Raw genomic sequence first — 22,093 nt, forward strand, 5'->3', positions numbered from 1 at the left:
AAAAATATTAGATGCTTAGCCTCACAGAGATGTAAATTACATATATATATATATGGAGAGAGAGAGAGATTCTAAGGGGAGTATTTTCTTAAATTCACTTCACCCTCATGGTAAAATTGGAAAAAAAAAACTTGAAAAGAAAAGGGAGGAAGGATATAGCTCAGTGGTGGAGCTCATGCTTAGCATGCAGGAGGTCCTGGGTTCAATCCCCATTACCTCTGTTAAATAAGTAAATAAATATATAAACAAAACTAATTACCACCCACCCCCAAAAATTAAATTTTAAAAAGAATAAAAAATAAATAATAATAGTAAAAGAAAAAAATAGTTTTAAAAAAAGGTTAAGTCAAATACTGCCCACACCAATTTGGTAGGACAATTAATGGTTCTCTATCATTGCCACCACATAAGACAGTCATGCTTAAGGCATAATCTGTTTTCCTAGCTGAAAAAAATAAATCTGTTCTTAAGTCTGATTCCTCGTGAAATCTGTGAAATGAGCATAGAAATAGATTGAAAGGAAGAAGTGGGGAGAGGCCCTCTTGGCTCCATTTGTCCCTCCATCAGCACCAGCAAACAGGTACTTCTGGGGGCATAAATGGACCAACTCTCTACTCCACCCTGAGAACAGTTTCCTGAAGCCCCTGATGAAATGGGACTTCTTAGTGGAAGGGAAGTTCTCCCGCAGGTGTTTATGTCAGTGTCCCACCCCATCACCACAGGGAGCACGGTGGAGTGCTTGAGATGGAGCCGCTCCTTCTGAGGTTGCAAATCGCACTGTTGGCCACCACCAACCTGTGCTCATCTCTCAGGATAAATATGCCCAAGGTGCTTTCTTTTCCTTTTCCCTCTCCCCCTAGCCTAATGCAAGCACTCTTTTAAGAACTCTCAAAAAAGAAGTAATTATCCTGCACTTCTGTGGCGGGGACACTGCGACAGCAAGCACCTCTGGTTCATCTGGGAAAGACAGAGTGTGCAGGGTCGTGCTGACTGCCGGCCCTGGCCGCAGCAGACTGTGTTGTGGAGGGGAACCTCTAGACCACTGCTTACTACCTCTCGGCTGAGTGGCCCACGGGCTGGAGCCTGCTAGACCACGGTTTCCTGGCTCCCCACGGGCTGGACAGAGCTCCAGGGAAAAGCATCGCCTTGTCCCATGGCTCAGTTCCCTCCCCGTCCAGCCTGTTGCTAGCTGGCTAAACTTAACCAGGGCTCTTAACTTCCCTGAAGCTCAGTTTCCTTAGCAGCAAAAGGGAGACAATAGTAGCACATATGTCTGGGAGTTGTTGGGGGGCGGGGGTGCTGGGGCTGTAAAGAGAGAACCCAGGTAAGGTGCTTAGCCGGGCACCGGGCTCCTGCCTGCACTTCCATCTTCTTATTTCTATTTTTGTCCATGTCTTTTCCTAAAGAATCCTTCTAGCTGGTGGCAATCAACTTTGTTGCGCAAAGGTTAATACTGGGCAAAAATCACTGCTGAGCAAGGTCTAGGGATGGGAAGGTCAAAACTGCAAGGATGTGGATTTCGTCAGGACCTCGGGAGTGGATGGAGCGCAGTGGTGGGGCGGGAGCCAGGCGCTCACGAGCCCAGCCTTGGCTGCGACCCCAGGTGAAGGTTTGGGGGCAGGGGGTGTCTCACGCCCGCCAGACCCACCCAGGCCTTGCTACTGACCAGGGCAAGCAGAACGAGGTTTTGCCCTTGACGCCTTACCGCGCTCTGCATCCCCGTCTCCCTGGGGCTCCCGCTTTGCCCTCACCCTCGCCGGCCGCCGTTGCCACGAAGCCGCCTGGAGAGGCAGGCGGGAACCTGTTCTGTCTCCCGATGCCAAGGCGCAAAGCGAAAAGCCCGCGGTTCCCGGCAGGGGAAATTGGGTCCCTACGTGGGCAGATGATGGGACCTGCTCTTTTCTCCTGCCCTCACCTGAGCCTTGAAGCAACCTACCCCCAGCGTTCGCAGAGCCGCTTTCCCCGAGTTCTTGAAGGTATTATTGCCCTTGCCAACTCCACCCCAACCTTTTGGCAGCTACAGGAGGCCACCGGACGACCAAGAGGCAGGGTATCCTCCTCATCCCGTCTCTTAGCCACATATGAAAGGCAAAAAATTAGGTTTTGCCTAAAAGTTGACTTGGTGGGGGGTGTTATGTGAGGGTGGGGGTGGAGATGAATACACCCCAGCTCTCAGGACCGCAGAGCACATGCTGGCTCTCGTTGCTGGATGCCTCCAAAAGCAATAGACTTTTTGATTCCAAAGACAACTTTATGTCTAGCAAGCCTGGAGGAAGAGGAAGCCCTGAGGAGAAGAGGACTCAAATGAGGAGTCACGTCGAAGCACGTGGTAGATGCCAAGCCACGCCCCACCCACTCACGTCTTCCTCTCATCGCCACCACCTTGCGTGTGCAAGGACACACACAAACACACCACTTAAGTGGACCCCAAACTAAGGCCATAAAGCTTCCCACCCAGTCGCTGAGGGCGGGACTCCACCACGCCCCTTCTCCTCCAAAGGGTTCCTCCGTCTAACTTGTTCTGCCCTCTGATTTCAGCTCCAGTCCCCCCTGGACAGTCCTTTCAGCCTCACTGATTTTTGCCCTGCACTGGGCTGTGGGAATCCCACCGTGGCTGCCAGAGTTTCAGCCTTCTTTGGTGGAGCTGCAGGGATGTGACTGAGGATGTTCCAGCCTCAGGGTTATCCTCCCCGCCCAGTGGGCTGGCCCCTGCCACACTCTGCCCATCTCCCAGGGCCTGGGAAGCACATTCCAGCCTCTAGTCCTCGCCTTCCCCTTTCTTAGCCTTTTTAAACTAGCCACGGAGAGCTTACTTGGGGCCATAAGATGGGAAGGTTCCCCTGCACTCCATCCCCCCTAACCCACTTCTCTCAATCTGCTACTCTCCTGGCGACAGCGACAAAAACTGTGCTGAAGGCTGGGGGACCCTGGGAGTGGAAGGGGACGTGCATATGAATAAAGTTTGCTCTCTGCACCTAGAAAGCTGTGTGGAGCCCAAGAGAGGGGCCAGCATGGAGTGAAGGGTGCCAGAGACAAGAGCTGGCCCTGCAGCCATGGCCACAGAGAGGACACTGCTGCAGGGTAGGGGAGGTTCAAGGAACGGTGGGACAGATGAGCAAAGGTGCCGCAGGCCGAGGAAGGAGGCCAGAGGCTGTTGCTGAGAGACCGAGGTGATCAGTCCTACAGACTCTGAGGTTTTGCCCCTGGCCCGCAGGGCCAAAATCCAAGGCTAGGGAGGTCGATCAGAGTCTGAGTGAGGTCAAGGAGAGCACACAACTGGGCATCTCAGTATCAGGCCCCAGACTCTGGCTCCTAGCCCTGGGCAGAAAACTCTCCTATTTCCTCGGGGCAAGCAGGTACCCAGAGAGGCCAAGGCTAGAGGATGGGTGAAGGGAAGTGGCACAGTGGAACCACCCAGGGCAGTGGGCAGCATCGGAGAATCCAAATCCAGTGGAAGAGTGAGGGTAAAGGCCTTGGTGGTGCAGAGATGACCCCCCACCGCGTATTGATTCTCCCAGTTTCTGCAATCCCAGGTCCCATCCTCATCCCTTATTCAGTTTCATCTTTGGGTTCTGTCCCACTTGGGGTCCCAGGCATCCCCCGAGTTTCCGGTCTAGGGACATCCACTGCCTGGGATGGACTCGCCAGTGGGCCGGGTTCCTCCAGCTCTGCCCCAGGGGCATGTAACGCCGCCATGTCCCTAATCCTCCAGGGACAGCTCTGCCTGGCGGTGGCTGGCACAGCAGGAGGAGTACAGGTATCCACAGGCCGCGCATGCAACTTTTTTGAGACGCATTGCTATCCCCTTGAAAGGTGTTATAACAGCAATTCAATTACAATAAATGGCACACGGCGTCCTCGCAGCTGGAAAGTCGGAAACTAACTGGCGGACCGGTGTAAAGGAATGCTGCTAAACACACACTGCTTCATTTCCCTCTCCTCTAATTCCCCCTCTTTCCATCTTTTCTCCGCTCTGTATCAATCGTAGCTGGACCACAGGTTAATTAACTCCAAAGAGCTTAGTCTATCTGGACAGAAACACACTGAGAAATTGGCAGGAGATCCGAAAAGCTGGACGTGGGGTCCAAAAGATTGCCTGAAATTCCCCACGTTTCCCTCCACCGCTGCAGCCCTTGCCTTCAAGGAACAGAGTTTTAGTCCCCGGGGGCAGGCAGACCACCTGGGAGTGCGATCAACTGGGCGTGCGTGCCATGATGTGGAAATCCCCATGTCTGGGCTTAGATCATGGAGTCTCGTACCGAGAGATGGTGCCTATTAAATCCCAGCAAGCACAGTCTGCGGCACCCAGGGGGACGTCCGGTCTGCTTCTGGTGTGTTGCCTCTTGGAGTTCACTGGACACACTCTCCATTTGTGTGTCATGGCACGTGCATTTCAGGCTGAACTTTAAAGAGCGGTCCATGAAATCAACAATGTCAACAAAAAAGAGGCAAGGTGATGGGAGGATGGGGGTGGCAGGCGGGCCCAGCCGCCTGCCTTCTGGGGTGGCACTAACCACAACTGTACTCCGTATGTTAAAATCTAGAGGCAGAGCTGGAGGAGGGAGCGAGCCCCTCACCAGTCAGTCTGGCATTCATTTAAATAAAGGTAAAATTAACATTCTCTCCTTTGAAGTTAGAGAATGGATGGCTTATAAGCAGATTTTATTTAGTGGATATCATATCAAAACGGGAAGAAAGGTGCTGCCTTGTCTGGAGTATTTAGTTCCAGGATGTTTTTTAAAAGCATCATTTTAGAAAAGGCCAAGACCGCAGCACGGGAGTTCGAGTGCTTTCTCGCCGCCCCGTGGGGCGGGCCTCTCCCAGCGGCCACGGGAGGTTTCCAACCCTGGAAACGCGGTTTTCCACCCCAGTGGTAACACAGCCGGAAGAGGCTGCGGTCGCCCCACTTCTCCCCACCCAGCACTTGGCTAGGCCCGGGGGTGTTTTCACGTTTCAGTCCTGGAGAGGCCAGAACGCAGGGCCTTGGGGTTAGAACGGGCCCCGGCCGGCCGTGGGCGCGCGGGGTCCAGCGTCCCCGAGCCCCCCGCCTGAGCCCCACGCCTTCCCTGCCCTGGGCGGCACCCCTCCCCGCCGCCCTGTGCCCGGGGTCCGGCAGCTGCGAAGCGGGCCCCACTCGGGGTCTCCGGACTTGAAGACGGCCAGGCAGAGGCGCGCGGGATCCAGCCCTGGGTTTGGCCCGGGATGGCCAGGGCTGATCCCAGAGCAGAGCACTCTGTGCCCGCGCCGCTGTAGACACACCGAGCTCCGGCCCATGGGCTGCCAGAAGCGTTTGGGTAGTTTTCGGTTTTGTTTGCTTTAAAACCTAGAGGCGCGGGTTCCGTTCACGCTCCGTGAAGACTCTGAACTCCAGGTTGCAGTTCTCCGCTGGGCCCTGACTTTTTGCCCCCTCTTTCTTTCTTTCTTTTAAATATGGCGAGAATAGGATGGCGAGAGGAAGGTTACTCGTGTCCTCACCTCCCAGGGCTGGAGATGCTAGAAAACGAGGACCCGAAGGTCACCGGCAGCCTGTGATTTGGAATTGTCGCCCTGGTCCGCGCCCCGGGAGTTACCAGTTAAGAGGCTGCGGGAGGGGCATTCTGCACCCGTCCCTGGCCGGGTCCCCGGTTCCATGGGTTTCACCTCCCCTTCTGGCCCCAGGAAAACCCTCTGTTGTGAGCAAAGTGGGCGGCCCGGCCCTCAAGATCGCATCGTTATGGTGGTTTTTTTTTGTTTGTTTTTGTTTTTGTTTTTGTTTTTTCCTGGAGCCTCCTGCCAGCTCTACATTCTGCAGGGAAGGTTACCCCAAGACCTCCCACGTTCCACTGGAGGAACCTTAAATCTCTCTCCCGCCTGGTTTCGGGGGAAATCGGGGGCACTCGGCGAGCCCGCGGTGGCATCGATCTTAGTCGAACCCTGGCCAGGCTGCGCCGCCTCCCTGCTGGGGCCCGGCCCGCGGCTCGGCCTCCGTGGCGGCAGTTTTCGGTCGGCCAAGGGTCCCCTCCTGCCTCCCCTGCTCCCTGCCGGTTATCCCGCCGGCCCTTGTTCCCTCCAACCGTTTCTCCTGGAAGCCAGGACAGTCCCGACCATATTCACTGCACAAACCCCCACCCGCCTTGCTTTTAAAGCCCAGCTGGGGGCCTTGGTCCCTTGCAGGAGGGAGAGAGCGAGATTGAGAGCCCAGTGGGGGGCCCTTCCGCAAAGACAAGGCTCCCCTTCGTTTTCATCTTTGCCCAAGTTTTGAAAAGTTATACTTAGGACCTGCTCTCTCTTCTTTCACTGTGGATCTGGACAAAAACAATATTGGGGAAGCCGATCTGAGGGTAGGGGCCGCCCTGCAAGCACAGGGCCGCTCCCTTCAAAACTTCTGGGGCCGGAAGTTCTGCCCTGGTGACTGGGGTGTCTGCAAAGGCTTGAATGTGAGACTCCAGGGTCACACTACTCCCCCATTTCACACACACACACACATGTACCCGCCTTCCTTCTGGAATCACCAAACCCAGGGCACCAGAGGCCGAGTTCTCTCATTCGGCCTGGCCCGGGGAGGAGCTGCAGCAGCTGAGGCCTGGCCAGCCGGCCAGGTGGCCACCCGGCCACCCGGGTTCTGCCACTGCACCCCGACTCCCATGCGCTGGCAGCAGGTGCCCCAACTGGCAGAAGGAATCAAGGATTTGAACTTGTAAAACCAGTTAGAACAACTCTTACACTCTTTCCGTCCTGCCCACCTGTTAAAGAACACATGTTATTAACGATTTGAGTCGACAGTTCGGGGAACAGAAGACATTCTTTATTCTGCTCTCCTCCACCACTATGGGGTCCCGCCCCAGGAAAGACCTCTTAATACATTCTCTTAAGGGAAGTTCTCAGGAATCCAACTTTTGCTCACCTTGGCCTCAGACTTAATGAAAATCAACTATAATTCAGATTATTTCCCAAAAGCACCTTGTTGCTTAAAATAGCTAGGTAAAAATTAAAACTGGCATAGTGATGATCAAGAAGTCCTTTTTTATTTTTCTGCTCTTCCTAAAGTTTCGTCAGACCACTAGAAATCCACTTTAGATGATTCCCATTGTGGCATAATTGGTGTTACTCCTGGTGGTTGGAAAAGTCTTCCACAGCCCTGGCTGTCAAAACAGCTTCTTTGAATCTGCTCAGCCTGGTCCCATTTCAGACTTCCTTAGAACTTTTCTCAAAGAAATGCCTCCCCAGCGTTTTATTTTTGGTTTTATTTTCTTCCCCCAATGGATCAGTCACAGAGACAATTCATTCTTCTGTGTCCTGTCTGAAGCAGAAAGTTCTGACATCTTGGTGAGGCGGAGGTGGACAAAATATGGGTGAAGATTCAATCCCATGAAATATGAAGCGGCCAGGCCAATCCCGGTTTAATGGTTCAAGTTGTGTGTGTGTGTATATATGTATATGTAAGCGTATACTGTCCTTAAGTTGTATGTGTGTATACACACACACACACACACACACATATGCACACACATATATGTATACGTAAGTGTATATTGTCCTTTATCTACCCAAACTTGCATACACTTGTCAGTGGTAAGAATGTTTAAGTTAATGTATGAACACAAACTGAATGAGAAATTATCTGAATAATCTGGGTAAATGAAGAGCAGATCCAGACCTAAATGTCCAAGAGTAGATCACTAATTATGTCACCCAAAACTGTTGAGTTCTGGTCCTATGCTTGCTAGAATAAATCCTTTTTCTTTCTTGTATGGGAAATAAGACCCTAAATTCCTTTTGACTGAAAGGAAGTTTATGAGACAAGATGCAATTTTCTCTTTCTTTTCTGACAACTCTGTCATCCAAAGGATCACAGCCATGTCAGGGTGTCTGTCTTGGAAAGAAAGAGAGAGAGAGAGAGAGAGGGAGAGAGAGAGAGAGAGAGAGAGAGAGAGACAGACCGCGCACTGAGGGGAGAAGCATTGCAGCCCCTGGCCATCTTTGCATCAAAATTTTCCAGACCTCTATTTTTGATTGTGATCCCACTGATCTGAGTTTGAAATGCGAGCGGAGTGAAGCCCCTAAGCCTTCAATCGTGTGAAATTTTCAAAAGATCTCTAGAACCAATCTCAGGCTGCCTGACCCCTGACAGGCGCCGATCCCTTTATTCCTCTCTCTGCCAGCACTTCATTTGTTGGAATATCTTTCAGATTTGCACCTCCAGATGACAAACCTGAGTGTTTATTATGTGTACATGAATCGGAAATCTTCAAGCCCGCACCAAAGCACCATCTTAAACATAATATTTAATTTCCCAGCCTAAGTGCCTGCTTCTTTATTTGCTTTTCATTAGCTTAAATATTTTTTCCAGGTCTCCTCATGTGTCACTTTGATATTTAGATGATTCTGTCTTTTAATCATCATTTCCCTCCCTTGAAAAATAAAATCCTCTGCCGCCCGCGTCGGCGGGGCTCACTCGGCAACGCCACTGGGCGGCGGGCAGCGAGGCCGCGGAGCGGTTCGGAGCTCTGGGGGGCGCCTCTCCGAGCGGGATGGGGGCCCGTGGCGTTACAGAGAAACGCTTGCTGTTGAGCCGGCAGCCAGGGGTGGGTCGGGACCCGTGACTACCCTCCCATCTCATTCCATATCTCCTCCTTTAAGCTCTTTTAAATTCCTTCTGGTGCTTTTTAAAAACAAAACAAAACCTCAGGTGGCGTGGAAAGGTGCTGCGTGAGCTGCTGGGGGTCGGCCTCGCAGGTGACATCTCTGAGTGTGGGCGCCGGGTTTAGACATCTTCCCCAAATTAGCAAGGCACTGCTGCCTTGGCGTCCCATCCCACCTCGGCATCCCCTCCCACCAGCCTTCCTGTGGGCCCCTAAATCCTGGGGCTTGAGGGCACCAGAGGGAAAGGAGATGTGGGGGAGGGCTTCTTGGGAGATGGCTGCTTTGTTAAGATGCCCTCCGTCAAGTAATTTTGTGGAAAAGATTTTGAGGTTTGCCTGCCCCTCCCCCAACTTCAGCCCTAGTCTGGGCTTTAGCGCCCAGCCCGGCACCCAGGTGAACTGAGCTGACACGCAGACGCACCCCACCCTGCATAAGCCGGAGGTGAATCGCAACCCACAAGCCCAGTCTCAGGTCGGGAGGTGGTGGGCTGAAGCCTGAACGCCCCTCCCTCTGCATTTGGATGGGCCATGTTGCTATGATTAACTTATTAAACCCCCTCGTAATTATTTTAATTTGACTCGAAAAAATACTTTGGGCGGTGTTGCGATGTGTTTGTATTTATCCATCCCGCCCATAAAACCTGTGTTAAAACAAATGTTACTTTTCTCTCTCTGTACATAGACCCTCCCTTTTTGAAATAGACCGCAGGGACTGCCATTAGATCGAATGGCAAGTCTTTATGGAAAGTGTTTTGCATAATTACATACCAAAGCCAGAACAGTCACCTCCACATTTTATGGGTCACAAACCATCAACAATTGCCACATTATTGTCCACGAAACCTTAGTCCCTTCATTGATGGAGCGGACTCCACTGCTAATCTAGAACGGGAAAGGATGGAAATTTCTTCTAATAAGAACCCGAGAAGATTATGTCCCTGCTGACAACGTGTTTACATATAGTTATAAAGTTCAGAGGACCAACGAGGAGACGAGAGGAAGTCGGACTAGGCCTGATTAAGCGCGGAGCATCGGTCTAATATAGATAGTGCATCAAAAGGGGTGCCTGAATGCCTCTCCCCTTTTCAGATCCGACCCCTTCCTACCTTTGTCATGCTGTAATTAAGATATTCTTATTTAGACAGACAGCTTCTCTGGTAACTGAATAATATTAGCTCCTTTGATGTCAAACTTTTGACAGTTATCACACCAGCACTGGGCAATTTAGCACAAATGCCCTCCTTTAAAAAAAAAAACAGAAAACCCCCATCGGCTTTGAAGAAATCTAGTAAGTGCGATCCTTATCACCAAATGATCTAAATCGCCGCCGACAGGCCGCCCAGCTATAAATTACATTCGGTGTTACATAATGAAGCCGAATTTGGGTTTTAGTTCATTGAAGCAGTTACTGGTGGAAACTGGGGCGGGGGGCCCACAAGTCCTGTGTCCGCATTCCTGACCCTCAGAGCCTCTGTCGGCTGTGGGAAGAAAACCCCGCAAAGTCTGCGGGGTCAGGACGGGGATGCGGGATCCGGCCGCCACGCGGGCAGGTGCGGGCAGAGCTCATCGCCCTCGCCCCAGCTCCAGAGTGTCGGGCAGGACCGGCCATCTATTCCGGATGACACTTCGCCGTGGCTTTCTGAGCTTGGCCGCCAAATTTGGGATTTGCCAGATGGCAGGATTATCTTCGCGTCTGTTATACAATGTGTGTGTGTGTGTGTGTGTGTGTGTGTGTGTGTGTGTGTGTGTTGGGGCGGGAGGAGGATGGGGAGTGAAGGCAGGAAGTCCAGAGACCGCGCTGGTTCCTTTAAAACACATGCACATTCCCTCTTCGCCCACTCGGGCTGTCGCCTCCTGGACCCTTTCCCGTGCTCTTGGCATCTCCGAGCCGCCCCGCGGCAGGCAGCAGGAGGGGTCCCCGCCACCCCTGCCCGCATCCCTGGACCCGGGGCCCGGTGCCCAGATGCGAGAAGCGGAGGGGGATGAGAGAGCCTCCCTCGAAGGAGAAATGGCGGGGAATGGGAAAGTTGGAAGTGAAGGGGGCAGAGAGGGCGGGTTAGGAGGGAAGAGACTGTGACGGTGACACCTGGAAGGCATTGTCCTTGCGAGCGACACCTGTCAATCTCCGCTCCGGGGTCCCGGGGCCGAGGGCGGGGAGGCCGCGGGTCTCCGCGGTGATGTCATCGCAGAGTCCCTTCCCGGCGGAGGGCGGGGAGAACCGGGAGGGGAGCAGAGCCCGGCGGGCTGGGAGAAGGGTGGGGGAGGAAAAGAGAGAAAATAAACAGAAGTCGCTCTCGCTCGCCGCGTCCTTTGCTCTGGATTTACATGGAAATCAATAATCCAACTTCAGTCTTATTTCTAATCTTGAATGACCCATCATCTTGCCTTTTCATTGGGGGAGAAGGAACAGGGTTCCCACATCCTGTCCCACACAGCCCGCCACCCCTGGGAGAGCCCCGTTATCCAAAAAGCCTCGAGGTGACTGACCCTCCTTCCAGACCCAGCTCCCTCTTTTCCTGGAGGCTGTTCCAAGCTGGAGGCTTCAGGCTTAAGGAGGAAACACTTGGGGACGAGTCGTGAAAGTCCTGCGATATTGCAGGGGGTGAGGGGAGAGTTAATTAACGCCGGGCTGGCTCAGCGAGTGGGAGAGGGGGCATCGGCGTGGGTGGGCGGGCCAGGTCGAACGTGGGGGTGCGCGCAGTAAGGGGGGCGTGTGATCAGGAGGCCGCAGACCGGAGGCCTCGGCTGGGATGGGGGAGTGATCTTTGGTGGCCTCCGCGGGGGCTGCTGAAGTGCCCCCAAGGATGCTCCGGCTGGTCCTGGGGAAATTCTGATCTCCTACCTACTGAGCTCCCACCCCCACCCCACCGCACTCTACTGGACTCTCCCTCTTCCTATTCTTTTCGGCCTGAGCTAATTAGCAACCTGCCAGCGGCCTGATTTATGGAAACGCTCAGGCGGGCGGAGACGCGCCGCTCGCCGCGTCCGGGCTGCCTCCGGGCGGAGCGGAGGAGTCGTCTCCGCCAGCCCCCGCCGACGAGCTTCCCTCCGCCCGGCCGGAAGCTGGAAGTTGCTGTCCCTGCTCCCCACCCTCCACCCCCGCGGGTCCGGACGCCCCCCGCGCCCCCCGATGCCCCAGCCTAGGACGCTGGGAGCCCTGGCGCCAGCGGGGCGGGCAGGGGGCGGTGGCCGCGCAGCCGACCGCGGAGTCCCAGCCGCCGGGTTCCAGCTCTGCTGACCCGGAGGGCGGGCTGGGAGCGGGGAGAGCAGGAGCCTCGTGCGCGCGGGTGCGGCGCCTCCTTTCCCACGTCCGGGTCTGCGGAGAAGGGAAATCGACCCGAAGGGGGAGGGACTCTGCAAGAGGTCGGCATCAGGCCCCCAGGCCGCGAGGACGCGTCGCAGGCCAGTGCGGGCCGAATGGAGCCACTAGCCCAGCTTGCCCCCACGTCGCCAGTGACTGTCCCCGGGGAGGGCGTGGTCCTCCTCACTCTGCCTCCCCCTCACTTTCTCCTGGGTCTCTTCCTCAGAGTCCCCGGAGTCGGAGCCTCCAGCCTAGAGTCGAAATTTCAAGCTGGGGGAATGTGGGGCCACAGACCATCTCCAGAGCCACCGGCCAGGCACTTCGCCCCAAACCCTGGCGCTGTCTCCTCGCGTTCCTGGGGTTGCTCTCGGTGGTCCTGGGAGAGAGGAAGCAAGAGGTACTTCCCTCTGTTCCCAGTTGACCCCAGAAGTGAGGATGGAGAGGGAAAGGGGTGGAGAGCTCACAGGACAGCGTGCACAGGACCTGTTGCTGATGCTCCGGCAGACTGGCGCCTATCCCGGAGAACGTAGGGTTCCCAAATTCTCCAAGAAGCAGTGTTGGAGGTGGGGAGCGTAGGAAAAGGGGGACACACCTCTGTGCCCTCTTCGCCTTGGAGAAGTGTTGGAGGAAAGATACCCTGGCAGACCCAGGGGGCCAGAATCCCTGGACATGCTCCTTTAGACTCAGGGTGAGATAGGGACATGGGGTTGAATTCACTGGAAGGGGACCATTCCTCCAAGGCTGGCTTTGACCAAAGTTGCAGTTATGGGGAACTTGAGATTTCAAAAAAAAAAAAAAAAAACCACCAAGACAAAACAAAACAAAACAATGTGTCAAGTTTATTTTTAAACACCCCACTAGTTCACCTTTCTTAAAAGCCATATCTGGACCCCCTGACTGGAGGCAGTAGAGAATTAAGACCCTTCTCATCACAAGACCTCCAAATGCCTATCCTAGTCCCTCTTTTTCCCTGTGTTTCCTCTCAGATTAGGGTCATTTGATGTCACTAAGAACCTAAAGCACCCCTCCCCTACAGGGTCCTTGGAAAATTTAATTTCCTTCTCATCCTCCTCATCTACCTCCTCTCACGTGTCACCTTCTCCAAAGGGTTAGTAAGTTTGAGGGTCAGGCAGGCCCTGGTCTTTCCTTGCCTGGCCAGAGGAAGCTGACACCCTCAGCCAGGTGGGAGCTGGGCTGACTGACCATCTATATCATAGCATTCAGTAACCCCGGATTGCGGCCTCTTTGAATTTCCAACTGTTCTGAGGGCTGGGGTCACCTGCCCAGACACACGCTGGTGGTCCAAAATCTGCAGCCGAAGTCCAAGCTGAAATGGAGACCTGCACCCTGCAAAACATTGCCTTCAGGCATTACAGGTCCCAGGACGGCTCGGTCACCCAAGAGCCAATCTCAGGGCCTTGGGGGGGGGGGGCGCCGCTGATCCCAAGACATTCACAGGCCAATTTCAGGACCCACAGCCCACACAGCAAATCCTGGCAGTCAGGCGCCCAAATAATATTCTTCGTTCATCTTTTTCAAAGTTGATTTATAGCGATCGACAGGTTAAAGCCTCATCTGACTTCATTACTTTTAAAAGCTGTCTATTTCACAACTGTCACTTTTCATCACTTAACTCAAATAAATACTTGAAGAAGTGAATTGGAAGAGACTTTTAGATCATGTTTATAATTCTTGGTCGCCACGTTAATATTCCTAGTGACCTGACCTTCTGAGTTTCTGTAGACTCTTAAACTGGGCAGAAAATTCCTGCATTTATACCAGAAAACGTGAAGGAAGGTGAGGCGGCCGGAAATACGGATTAGAAAAAGTGTAGCTGGCGACAGGTCAGCGACCAGCAAAGCTTCCGGGTGGCGGTGGTGGCCAAGGCCCAGGCCGGGCACCCAAAATCGCTGGGTAGAGGGGCAGCTCTCCAGGCAGGGCGCTCAGGTGGATCTAACCACTGAAAAGAGGGCGCAGTCTCATAGCCGCAGGTGTTACCCGGGTCCCACAGAGCCGGGCACAAACCCACCAGGAAGTTCGTGCAGAATGGAAATGCTGTTCAATGGGACTATTTATTACTATTATTATTTCTAGAATTGTTTCCCAAACTGGTTGTAATGGGCCCCACAACCACAGGTTGTGAAAAGCATTTCCTCCTGGTTGTCTTTGACTTCGAGATTGTGAGATACACACGGAAAGCGAGTGTGGAAACGAAATCGCATGGATGAAAGGACGTTCAATAAATCGAATTAGTTTCTTCTTCAATTTTGCTGTCTTTTGCCCAATGCTGGGTCTTCTAGGGCCGGTCTCTCTCTCTCTATCTCTCACCCAGCCACTCACATGGAGCCAGCTCTCAGAAGTAGGCAAAAGAGAAAAAAAAAAGGGAAAAAAAAAAGGAAAAAAAAAGGAAAGGAGAAATAAAAACCTATGAAAACAGGAAAACTGTCTAGTTTAGGGGGCAAACTAATACCGAGTGTATTAGATTGTCTTTCTTTATTTTTTATTAAGAGAAAGAAAAAGAGGAAAAAGGAAAAGGAAAAGAAAAAGGAAAAAGAAGCTAAGTCTGCCGAGCCCGGGGAGGAGGAGCTGGGCGACTCTCAGGGTGATCGGGCCTGGCCTTGCGCAATCGGGCCGAGGCTGACCCCGCGCAGGGTCCCCGGGCCCCGAGGGCCCCGCACTCTCGCGTCCGCCCCGCCCGGCTCGCACGGCGAACGCGAACTTCGCAGATTCCCCGGAGTCACGGCGGCGGGAATGTGCACCGGCCTGGGCCCCGCCGGGTTCCGAGCCGCCGCCAGCTTCCCGATCGTGGCCTCGCCCACCCCGAGGACCGGTCAGCTTAGCGGGTCTGAGCCCTCTCCGACTTTTCGCGCGGGGGCGAAAAGAAGCCAGCTTGAACGATGCTCGGGGGTCGCCGCCCCACTGCGGGAACGCGGCCGCAGCGCTTGGCGCCCGACCGCCGGGCGCGCTGCCGTACCCTGGAGCGCCACCTCGCTGCGGAAACTGGAATTACGCGGCCATGCCGCCCAGCCTCATACAGCCTAACTTGACCGTCACCGGAGTTTTTCCTTCAGCTAAAGCCTAAGAGAAGCCGAAACGCACAGGCCTCCATCCCACCGGTTAAAACGCATTATCTGTGACCGACCTATCCCGCAATGTCTGCACTGGGATAAAGGGAAAATAACAGGAGAAAGAGAAAAAAACATAGGTACAGTTTCACCAAGGCTAAACTATGACGCTGCTTTCATAGAAAAGATTAAATAAATGAGCGATGTCTTCTCGGAGGCGACAGGTTCGGGCCGCCGAGTGTTTGCGGCCACTCACCTGTGGCCCATGCAAATATCCCCCAATGCGGCGGATGCTTACGAACTCATGCCTCCCCAACTACGATTTTTACCGAAACCCACTCATTCTGATCAGATGGACATCAGAGGGGCTCGGCCATGTTTGTCTCCAGCCCACTGGGACCCTGTACCCCGCAGCCTTCGGTTCTGCTGACAAAATAACCACAAAATACGGCCTATAACCTGCACACCTACAGGCCGGTGAAAACCGCAAGGGCGACAGTTCAATCGCACAGCATTTCTCTCCCAGGTGCAGGCGGGCATTTGACCCTATTTTATCCGGTTGGTAGCTTCAGAGTTTTGCCCCACTCTTAAGCCCACACGACTGAAAATATACAGGAATTCTACTCACTTATATGTGGATTTGTTCAATTTATTTTCAAAGCACACTGCCCAGAGATAGGTGTTCTAAGTAAAAACAAATTTCACAAAACAAGATTTTTTCCTGTGAAGATTGCAAACATGGTGATAAAAGTAGAGTGTCTGTCTTGTGGTCCTGTGAGTATTTGTGTGGTTTCTTTGTTTTGAGGTAGGTACACAACCTTTTTTTTTTTCTAATGTGGTTTTGACGGCAAGTTTGTTTTTGCTTTTGTTTAAAGAGCTCGGTGGATCCTACATATAATGATGGCTGAACTGGAAACGACAGGGTGGGGGGAAAGTGTGCATGGGGCAGTGTATAAGCCCTTCTGCATTTCCCTGTCTGAGCAAACCCAGCATAGAGACCCTTCTAGAAACTTTGCCCTCCCTGAGTCGGCAGGGTGAGCTCTCAAAGGGGAAGCAGGCAATGGAGGAGAGCTCCTTCTGTCTCTAACTAGCACTCCTCACTGCAGATTTGCAGGCTCTCAGAGAGCCCTTGCTCAGAAATTATAGGGCTGCCCCAGGAAAAATAGCCAGGTTGGCGTTCTGGGTGGTTTGTCCCTTCTCCATCAGGCTAGGAAAGATTTCTAAGAGATTGTACAGGAAAGATGCCCCAATTTCGTAACAGGACTTGGGCAGTATCCCTCATCCCAGCCAGTTTGAGAAGGGGTGACTCCGCCCCTGGGAGCCCGGGGGCTTTCTCACCTGAAGTGATGCTAGGCTGCAGGGGAGAAGGGAGTTGCTGAGAGATCCTGGAAACTAAGAGGCAATTCCTGAGAGGGTCCAGAGGTCCACTGAGGAACAACCATAGAGACCAGGGACAGAAACAGAGGAGGGGAGGGCAGAGAAAATGATATATTTGAATCTATGTGCTTATAGTTTTGAGAAGTCTCTAAATTGAAAGGGTTTTTCTTCTCTCTCTCTCTCCCCTTCCTTCCCTCTCTCCTTCTCTTCCCTCCTTTCATTTTTCTCTCCTCCACCCTCTCCATTTCTCACATTCAGATTTTCAGGGTGGGGTGGGGTTCCACCGAATAATGACTGGAGATGAAAAATGACTTTTATTGCTATTACACTTCCTACCGCAAGATGCAGTGCAAGGCGGCAGAGTTTGTATTACAACTATGTCACAATGTTTCACTGATGCAAAACATGTAGCCAGAGGGTGTTGCTAATGACTCCTGGATTAGAGGAGATTGAGACTGGGAGAAGGAGAGAGAGAGAACAAGAGAGACAGAGGAAGGGAGAAGAGAGAGGAATTTCATTAAAGGAAGGGGGGGGGTCACATAGAATCAGGCCTAATAATCTAATCAGGATATTTTCAGATTTCAAGGTTCTTCCCACGCTTCAGAGTGTGAGCTAGCGAGAGAGCAAAAGCCTTCTAAATACCACAAAGGGGTTTTTTTTTTGCATGTTAATAACTATTAATTATGTTTACAGCCAAAGTGACGAGCTCTCCTTTGGAAAGAATCAAACTTCGGCAAACGCTTAATATCAGATTAAAGGCTTTTCTAGGAGCCGTCCCGCTTGAAGGGGAGTGGGGACCCGGTCATCACCCTGGGGTGTGGCGGAGCGCCAGGCCTGCTCCTCGCCCCCGCCCGCGGTCGTGCACACACTTGCACACCTGCCTGGGACAGCCCGCTGGGGCTCAGGGCGCCCTCCGGGGCCGCCTAGGCGCAGTCTGCGGCCTGGGCTCGGCCTTGGCTCGGTCTTGGCAAAAAGGTCCCTCGGGGATCCGAACTCCCCGGCGCCCTCCCCCGGGACCAGCTCTACTTAGGGAAGGTTTCGCGTTTCCTACCGTGGCCCGGGCCGGTCCCACCGCCCTGCAGTCCGCTTCTGCCCCCCGGGGCACAGCGAGGAGGGCATCCCCGGCGGGCCGCGGCCCTTTGAACCCAGGAGCCCCGGGCTCCCGGCCGGCCGCATGGAGCTCGCTCGGGGCCCGGCTGCGGAGCGGAGTGTGGGTGGCGGGTGGGGTGGAAGGGGAGTGGGGGAGGCGGAGGGGGTGGAGGGGCGGGGGCGGGGGCGGGAGCCGGGCGTTAAGCCTGGAAGCTTGGCTGTTTACCCAAACGATTTTCTTTTCAGGCCCGAGACGCCAATGAGACAAGATCAAGCTCCCCTCTTCGCAGTGTGTGCGTGTGTGAGTGTGTGTATGTGTGTGTGTGTGTGTGTGTGTGTGTGTGTGTGTGTGGCCTCCTCCAAACGGGGCTTTGTGAATGGGGGGCTCCGGGACGCCGGCTGGGAGGGACCAGAGGCCGACCCGGGCACCAGCGCCTCCTCCCGGGGGCCGGGAGAAGCCAGGCGGAGGGCGCGGGGTCTGAGCGCACAGAAGGGCGCCCCAGATGCACACTAGTCCCGATCGAGGGAAGCGAGCGACAGGGACACAGGCCGCAGAGAGCTAAGGGCCGCGTCCCCAAAGGCTGAGCCGGGAGACGCCTGGCCGCTTGTGGGATGGGGAGGGGCAGAGGGAGGGGGAGAGAATAATATGAATCACATCCTCCTACCAATCCCTTAATTTCCGATCCCTCCAAAGCTAAAACCTAGCTCCTTAGGCCACTGATTTCTTCCCGACTCTCTCGCTTGAGATCTATTAGCTGCAAATTAGGCCAAGGTTTTGGCGATTACGGTACAATGCAGGCCGCGTGACACGCGCCGCTGGGCCTGCGCCTGGGTCCCTCCTCGCGCCGAAAAATGATTAGAAAGCAAGAGGGGATGGATGGTCCGTATTGACAAGACATTTGTCATTTTTAAAGGGGTCCACATCCAAGAATATCAGTCAGCCCAGGGGAGTTGGAGGGGGAGGGGAGAGACGATGCGGGAGGCGAAGTCCCAGTCGCAGCGCCTCAGGTGACCGCCGTCCTGGGCGTGGTTCCTGCTGCAGCTCCGGGGGCCCTCTGGGGTGGAAACGTCGTTTGCAAAATAACAACAATATTATTAGTATTATTGATAATGAGAAGAATCAGGAAGGCGGGGTGACCTGTATTTGAGGTCGTAAGATAAAATCCGGCCTCAAGGAGTCGTACGTGTATTTAGTGGCCTGTCTCCGACAACTCATTTCCCTCGATTAAAGGCTTCCCCAAGGAATTGTTTCTGGAAGAGAAAGGTGTTATTTTGATGCTTCTGACTCAGCTACCACTGCTCCTCCTGTCTAGGCCTGCCCCCTGTTCCCCCCAAACCGCACACAGAAGGGTCTCTCTTTTTCTTGTTTGTTTTCAAAAAACAAACCACCACCCCATTTCCCAGGAAGTTCTTATGTAAGAAATTCCCTTCCCCTGGCGCTGACAGGGACAGGGCACATTAGGGACCAGCTGACACTTGCTTCAGGCTTCAACGTCTTCTGCTCATGGTGGTCCAGGCCTGGACAAACACGCTGGGGGAGGAATGGCAGGGTCTTGGGTTTTCTCCTGGCATGTTAGGGATGGAGGTCCGTGGCTTCAGGGCTCAGATGGGCGGCAGAGGCAGCTGGTGGGCACCTAGGCACGAGTTGGGGTCTTCAGGACTGCAGCTATGCTGTGGTTGGTTTGGGATAAACGTGGAGGAGAGGGGAGATGCTCACAGAGGAAACCAGATGTACTTCCTCATGATAAGAACCACAGCTAACATTTATTGAGTGCTTACTATGTACCAGTCATCGTGCCCACCCCCTTGCGAGCCTCCAAACCTAAGGACACTCCATCATGGACTAGGGGAGGCCTTGGAGTGGGGAGGCTGGGATGGGGCAGACAGGTAGCCAGTCCAGTGGGAGCACATGGCTGGGGGTAGAGGTTTTTCTAGCCCGCAACGCGTTTTCTGCCCAGAGACTCGGGGGCGCTGGGGGCAGCCAGGATCCAGGCCAAGGCATCCTCCCTCCCTCCCTGCCCGTGGTCCTCTTCCCACATCCGGCCTGGCCATGCTCTGTGTGGGCCCCAGGCCTCTGGTCGGGAGAAAGATGACCAACAAGTTCCAGTGCTGTTCCCATTTCTTCGCGCAGGAACTCCGGAGGCAAGTAGACTGGGCTGTGAGGGCCGCAAAGGCCAAACCCCGGCCGAGGGCGAGCGCTGGGCGCGCCAAGTCCAGGCCAGCAGCCAGGCCCGAGGCTCCGCGTCCTGCGCCTTCTCCTCCCGCCCAGGCCCGGGCGCGTCCGCGTTGTTCCTGGCGAGGTGCTCCTCCCTCGCCGTGCCGGGGGCGCTGCACCGAGCCCGGTGCTCCCGCAGCCCTCGCGGCCCCGTGCGCATCCAGGGCAGGAGCGGGGCGCAGGCCGGCCGCCCCATGGCCGTGTTCGGGCGGCTCTCGACGCCCCACCCCTCAGGGATGCTCCAGCCTCCGCTCCGAGGCCGCTCCGGGAGCCGGAGTTCTGCTCCCTGCACAGCCTCTTCCTCCCATCCCCCTAAAGCAGGGGCTGAGACTCGCCGGTGACCCCGTGCCATGCCCCGCGAGGGTGGAAAAAAGCCGGCGCTGCGCTCTGTCTGGAGACAAAAGGCCTCCGCGCTCAGGCTCCTCCAGGCTCAGACGCTGCGCGTTTCGCACCCGCCTCCACCTCGCGGAGCAGGCGGGAGCAGGTGGAACTGTCGTTGTAGGGGTGGCTCCGAGTAGAGAGCCCTGCTTGATCCCAGAAATTGAACACCTCCGAGTCCAAGGGCATAGGCACGGCCCGGGGATCTGCTCCAAAAATATCAGTCTGCCCCCAGCCTGCCCCGCTAGCCCCCACCCGGCCATCCTTCTATAAAGAGGCTTCCTCATTGCTGGGTTTTGCTTCTGGTCTTACTGCAAATCACCCAGCAGCTAGGAAACGCTGGCTCCTGATACCGACCCACAGAGGTTACTTCTTTCCCTAAAAACGACTGTTTTTCCTTCTTCTACTAGACCCGAGGGAGAATTCACTGGTTTTAACACTGGGAAAAAATAAATCTCTAAACTCTCTTTGAGTGCGAGATGCGGTGGGCCCGCGGAGTTTCCTGTCTCCCCACGCTGACTCCCCACCGCACCTGGAAAGCTAGCCCTGCGAAGAAGAAATAGCCTTATCCTGCAGTCTATCATTTCGGTATTACAAATAACCACCGTGGAGCGAGAAATACCCCTGGCTTAAGAATATTGATAGATGATAGTAGCGATATTCACAATCGATCCTTTAATAGGCAGACGTCATAAATCATGTTCAATTCCCTGACAGCACAGTACTTCACTTAATAATATAATTAAGATTAAAACTCGAGAAGTATTGGAGGCAGCGGGTATTGATAGCTTCAAAAATGGTATTCTGGGTATGATGGTGGAAGGGAAAAGGATCTTTGGAAAATATAAACCCCCTTCCTGAAAGATGGGGTTTTCAGGGTGCTCCAGCTCCGGGAACCCTTTTGACTTTTTCTGCTGTCCGCCCCCCCCCACACACACACACCATTTCTCCCCACCAGTCATCCCCATCTCTGATAGGTGAGCTGAGTAGACCAGCTCTTCCTTAGGAACGGTATCTAGGAAGATAAGGAGAAATGGGGCTTGGCTTGGATGAATGTCCTGGGTTTAGGAATCCTTTAAAAATCCATTCCTTCAGCCTTGATCTGGAGAAAAAAAAAAACATTTAGGAGACCTAGGAAGTGAAGTCATTTGGGTCTTTGAATGCAATTCATTTCCTCAACAATGTTTTCAAAATTACATATAAATCACTGACCACAGGTAGGTATTCCCAGCCACTCCCTCCTTGCAGTTTAACTGCCCTTGAACCTTTCCAGCACTGCCTCCAGTCGGAATCATGGACCTCAGGATGAAAACCAAAACTTCACTTGAAGAGTAAAGCCAGAGGGGCAGGGTCCTATGCAGGGGTGATGATCTGCCCTGTGCTTCTTAAGTAGAGCTGATTGTAAAGTGCGGTGAAAATGATTTCAAAGAGCAGAATATTAATCAAATCAATCAGAGCTGACAAATGAGAAATATTTGAAAGTCAGTGGTAATTTACAACTTTGTTATTAGTTAAGAATCGCCTGCCTTGTAACCGTAATTAATAACACTTAGAGAGGCATGATTTGGAAATCCCCCTCCCATTCTTTTTTTTTTTTTTATTTCCCTCTGTCTCTTAAGGAAGGAAAGAGAGAAAGGAAGAAAATGAGTGATCAGTAGAAACAGGAAAAACACTGAGTCGTTTGTGGGGAGAACAAAACTGGAAAATATAAAAGAAAGGGGAAAAAAGATAAGCCCCCTGGGAGGCCATCAGGAAATAAAGAAAATATAGGAGGAGGGGTAGTAACTCAGAAAATGAATTCTGTAACCATACCCCATGAGCAGGCTGGCAAAAGGTTGAATTTCAAATGGCCCAGAAACCCCATCAAAATGAACAGTGCTGCTAAAAAATCTTGAAAGTAGCTCAGCTCTGAATCAAGGCAGAGCTCAGGGCATTGTCTGTTTTGTTGTTGTTAACAATGTATTTCTTTATAGCCCAGGAGCAGACGTGTGCAGGCTCTTTCCCAAATTCCATCCCTGGAGACCCGACTGGCTTTCATGTTCCTGGT

The 22,093-nt window shown here is 53.6% G+C and overlaps 1 long non-coding RNA gene across 2 annotated transcripts in view; it reads right to left on the reverse strand.

The window, feature by feature from the left end:
* The window catches only part of LOC116149327 (uncharacterized), a 34,057-nt gene extending 16,503 nt beyond the window's left edge, over nt 1-17,554 (reverse strand). Inside the window, exon 1 of one of the 2 annotated variants that reach the window (XR_010378244.1) lies at nt 17,416-17,554. This is a non-coding gene — a long non-coding RNA (uncharacterized LOC116149327). Of the gene's footprint in view, nt 1-16,325; nt 16,714-17,415 lie in introns of those variants that run through there. The other variant, XR_010378246.1, reaches the window with a different exon arrangement.
* Between the last annotated feature and the right edge of the window lie 4,539 nt (nt 17,555-22,093).

This window comes from Camelus dromedarius, chromosome 29 (assembly GCF_036321535.1).
Source record: "Camelus dromedarius isolate mCamDro1 chromosome 29, mCamDro1.pat, whole genome shotgun sequence".
NCBI classification, from domain to species: Eukaryota; Metazoa; Chordata; class Mammalia; order Artiodactyla; family Camelidae; genus Camelus; species Camelus dromedarius.